This window comes from Microtus ochrogaster, chromosome 16 (assembly GCF_000317375.1).
Source record: "Microtus ochrogaster isolate Prairie Vole_2 chromosome 16, MicOch1.0, whole genome shotgun sequence".
In the NCBI taxonomy this organism is placed as follows: Eukaryota; Metazoa; Chordata; class Mammalia; order Rodentia; family Cricetidae; genus Microtus; species Microtus ochrogaster.
In genome coordinates this window covers 61,337,822-61,342,814 of record NC_022018.1, presented here as the reverse complement: position 1 = coordinate 61,342,814, position 4,993 = coordinate 61,337,822, and the positions used below count along the sequence as shown (strand labels likewise).

The 4,993-nt window shown below is 49.0% G+C and overlaps 1 protein-coding gene across 1 annotated transcript in view; it reads right to left on the bottom strand.

Moving 5' to 3' along the window:
• The window catches only part of Dapk1 (death associated protein kinase 1), a 155,794-nt gene that overhangs the window by 65,290 nt on the left and 85,511 nt on the right, over nucleotides 1-4,993 (bottom strand). The window lies entirely within an intron of this gene.

The following is a 4,993-nucleotide window of genomic DNA, read 5'->3' as shown; positions in this document are numbered from 1 at the left end:
CTCACATCTGAGCTGTTTCAACAACTCTTCTTCAGCATGTCTAGACACATAACAAGGAAGGGGGGAGGGATAGAGAGCAGGATCTCAGGACAGAACAGTCAAGGCTCTGTCTTCACAGATAGATTTCTAGCACCAATATTAAACACCACAACACCTAAAGAAACAAGACCCACAAGAGGGTTCTCTGTGGTTCTGGGCTGCTGGCTCCACCCCCAAATACGATCTAGGCAGAGCCAATCAATGCAATGCATTCTCCTGGCTCCAGTGATAGACTTGCTATGACATTCCAGACAATGGAGAGATGGTCTTTATGAGACTCTTTTTATGAACACTGAACTATATATAACCCCAGAGTGACTACCAGCTATGTGGGAACCTTAGGAGAACAGCTTAGGGTTTAGGGGCAACCTCTGCAGTGGGGTGCCTGTGGAGGGAAAGGAACCAGGTCTGTGGGAACACCACCAAGTGGTGAATTAAGTCCAGCCTAAAACTACGTTGCTGACTTTTCAGCGACTGAAGCCTTTTACTAAAGGCAGTTTGATCTGAGCTGCCTTTTCTCGCAGACAGAAGCATCTTCTGCAGCACAGAACAAACAACCGGAACCTCCTTCCCACATACGAAGGAAATCAGAAAGGAAGAAACACAAAATCATGTGTGTCCAAAGAGCAAGTGAGACCACATGAGTTCAAGACTAGTGTTCTGGGGGGCAGGGGCGGGGGTGTTAGTGAAACACAGGAGGAGCCTTCCGGATCAACCTCTGCCTTCTCCCTTCTTTCCGGCTGACAGAGGAAGGGGCCACCCATCCCTCACCAGCCTTGAACATTTCTGGGCACCTGCTGAAGAATGGCTATGTAAGGGAGCATCATGGATATTTGTGACGGCTTTATTCACTCCCGTGAAGATGGGGTGGGGGTAAGGAGGCAAATGAAGAATAATATTTTGATATTCAAGAGTGGACGCTTCACCACACAGACACTTGCCTCAGCAACAGAAGCCACGGAAGAAACACACACGCACACATCAGTTTTGCAAAAACTTATACACAATCGGTTAATTCCCACGTCCCCCTCCTGCAGCAGAATAGAGGAACAGACACAACAGAAAGCCACGATTGGCTGCTGTGAACTTGCTGGCTTAGAGACAGGGGATAGAATGTGACTATCTCGATCATTGTACCGTGTTCTTCGGAATCCAACCCCGCTCTCTGCCGCAGGGTGGAGGACGGCAGAGGGGAGCCTCCACAACTGACGTGGGATTCCCCTCTGTATGCTGTAAATACCATTGGTTAATAAAGGACTGCTTTGGGCTTGGGCAGGGCAGAATATAGGTAGGCAGGGGAAAAACTAGGCTGAATGCTGGGAGAAAGGAAGGCAGAGTCAGAACCATGGAGCCGCCTGAGAGAGAAGCGCTGAAACTTTGCTGGTAGGCCACAACCTCGTGGTGATACACAAATTAATGGAGGTGGGTTAAATTAAGATATGAGAGTTAGCCAATAAGAAGCTAGAGCTAATGGGACAAGAAGTGATTTAAATAACATGGTTTCTGTGTGATTATGTCGGAGTTAAGTGGCCGGGAACAAACTAGTAGCGTTCTTACTACACACAACCTGAATAAAAAACAGGTAGAGTCCAGAGAAGAAGCTAAGTGGCCCTCGCCTCACAAAGACAGCATCTGGCAGACACCAAGCACACGAGAGGACCCAGAATGCAAAAGTCCAGCTGGGACAACCAAGGACTATGCCAACCACCAGAGGTTGAGCTGTGTGTCCCTCACCCATGGGCATAGCAATTTGGCATAGGGATCCAGGCTGCAGGCTCTGGGCCCTCTGTGAGTTGACTCAAGAATTTTAACACGGTGATGGTAAAGACATTAAAAACAGTAAAAGTCGAAAACTTCCTGCAAAGAAGCCACAAGATCCAAATGGAAAGTTAGGCTCAGTGATTCTCCAGAGTGTGGCTTCGCTTCTTGCAGTTCCAAGGTGAGCAGCCACTGCTTTCCCGCTATAGCTCAAGGGTCAGGGAGGGTGTGCGCATGCCCAGCGGAACCATGAGCAAGAGGTACAGTGCTCATTCTGTAACTGACAATGATGACAGCACTCATCAGGGTGGGAACTAAGGCATTAGTTAGGAAAGGCCTTATCCATGCCATGCTGGGTCAGGCCAGGGGCCCAGAAGTTTCCTGAGAAACTCTCCTTTGAAAACACCTGTCCTTATTTTTCTGCCTCCCTTGGCAATCTGACCTCACCTTCGAGTATCTCCAGAGTCCTGATTCTTGCTCACCCCCTGTGTGGGACATGTTATTTTCTGACCGCTTCTTTCCAATTCTACTTTCCCAAGGCTGTGGATTGCCTGGGGACCAAGGGCTCCAGGCTCCCCTATCTACCAACCCCCCCCCCACACACACACACACTGTAGACTGCCCCCAGGGTTGGTGCACAGCACTGGTTTGCAATGCTGGCATCTTGGGCACCAGTACATCAGATGGAGGACACTGTTACAAGCCAATGGAACTGTGCAACAGCTACAACCTATAAGCTGTTAACACAGACTCCCAATGCCACCAAGAGGCTACAATGATCACCCCATTGTGAAGGGTTACTGAAGGAGAGGGATCATCTGTTCATCTGCTTTCCATTGCTAAAACGAAACACCTGACCTAACTTACAGAGAGAAAAGACTTGACTCATTATTGCTGAGGTGCCGGTCTGTTATCAACTGGTCGCGTGGTTTGAAGGCCGCTGCGGGACACTACTAGATCATGGTGGGAGCCACAGTAGACCAAAACCTTTCACCTTTAACCAAGAAGGAAAGTGAGTGAGGAGAAGGAAGGGGTCTCACAACCACATTCCAGAGCAAGCACCCAATAGCATAAACACCCGTCCTGAGTGCCCCACCTCTTCATGCATGGGCCACTCAGATATTCAAATTAGAGGGAGGGTAAGTGTGTCAATTAAGTTCTGAGAGACAGAGGAATTAGACGTGCCTGGCAGCAGCACAGGTGACCACAGGCGACCACAGGCGACCACTATTTACTGACAGCTATTATTAATCTACAAAAAAACCAAATTACTTTTGCTAACACTGCTTGTTTTTATATCAATGTGATGTGACAGGACCCTCAAAATATCACTTCTAATCGGTGTCCTCCTTGGGGGATGATAGCAGTGTGGGCAAACGGGACCCAAAGGAGGAAGAAAATGCCGCCAAGATGGCTGTATTGATAACTGTGGCTGCTGGCTCCAGCCTTCATTCACGTCGTTTCTCCACCCATTCTCACCGCCCCCACCCCACGTGTGTTGCTGCCACAACTGTAAACTACAGGCTGCAGCCTTGGAAGTCCAGGGTCACAAGTGTGCACAGTCCCGGCAGCTGTGTACCTGGGTCACACCCACGGCCCTGGTCATCTCCTCAGGCAGCGAGCACACGGCCAGGGACTCCTGGGTGAACTCATTCCCCTATATTAGTGACCTCGTGGTTGCTGTGATAAAATACCATGACGGAAAGCAACTGAGTGGGGAGGCACGGTGGCTGCAGCAGAACTACCGGGAAGAGACACATCCTCAACCTCAACCACAAAGCAGATTCGGCAAACTGGAAGAAGGACGAGGCCATGAGCACCAAAGCCCATTCCCAGGGACAGACATGCTGTAGCACAAACAATAAAAGCCAGAGACAGATATGGGGGTTTCACCTTGAGGTTCGGAAAGGCAAGGCGGCCGGCGTTGGTTTTTCCTTTTCCTTCGGCCGGAAAGGGGGTTCTTGCTTTCGGAATCTCAGAATGAGATTGAGCTGAGAGCTCTCTCCTCCCTTATATTCCTCTCTAGTGCTGGGATTAAAGGTGTGCGCCACCGCTGCCTGGTCTGTATGGCTGACCAGTGTGGCTGTTTTACCCTCTGATCTTAAGGCACTAATATTAAAGAACAAGTGACCTGTCACTACGCACTTCCTCCAGCAGGGGACCCTAAACCTCCTGAACAGTTCCACCATGGGGAGCAAGAGTTCAAATGCCTGAACCTGTGTGCAGGCATTCTCAGTTAGACACCAAGCCCCAGTTCAGCACAGGCAACTGCTGCAGAGACACAGTGCAACACTAGGCTACTGGCTAACTGCTGCCGGGAGTCTTTTCTTCCTTGGCTCCCAGAGCTGGACCACGGCTTTCCTATCGCCTGCTTTCTACCCTGAATTTGAGTTTGAAGGTAATTCCTACCTAACAGCCCAATGGCTAGTAACAAACGAAAGCGGTTTTTATACAAATACTTCTACTTTGTGAGTCCTAGCATAATAACATGATCCAATTCAGAGATGGAACTCAGACTACATGTCTATCCAGTTCTGCTGCCCACACCCTGAGGCTGGTCAGAAGGGAATTCCAACATGGAGGGCTACACTGCAATTACTGTTAGCCCAGCAAAAGGCTGGGTGTGAAGCGGTCTAGTTTCTGTGCAGGGAAAGTCTGTACTCACACTGAATTTTCATAAAGTAGTGTAATACATCCTCATTGCTCACAGATTCTGCTAACATTTATTTGTGACATCCCTGTCAATCCTTGTGGCTGTCACTTTTTAAAGAAAGATTTATTTAGTTTACTTTATGTGCATGAGTGTTTGCCTGCCTGTATGTATGTGCGCCATATGCATGCAGTACTCACGGAAACCAGAAGAGGGCATCAGATACCTGGACCTGGAGTTATAGACAGTTGTGAGTCACTATGTGGGTGCTAGGAACCAAATCTGGATCTTCTGTAAGAGCAGCAAGTGCTCTTAACTGCTGAGCCACCTCTCCAGCTGTGTTGTGACACTTTTGTGGATGTTTACACACACACACACACACGCACACACACACACACACACACAGAGAGAGAGAGACTAAAGAATTGAGCTGCTAATAAGCACTTCCAAGCTGAGGACCCTGAAAATAACGTTCCTTCCTTCTAAGTTTAGCTCTGACATTGGCAGCCAGTGGCCCCTTTGAACTCTGCTTGTTGGGGGGGGGGG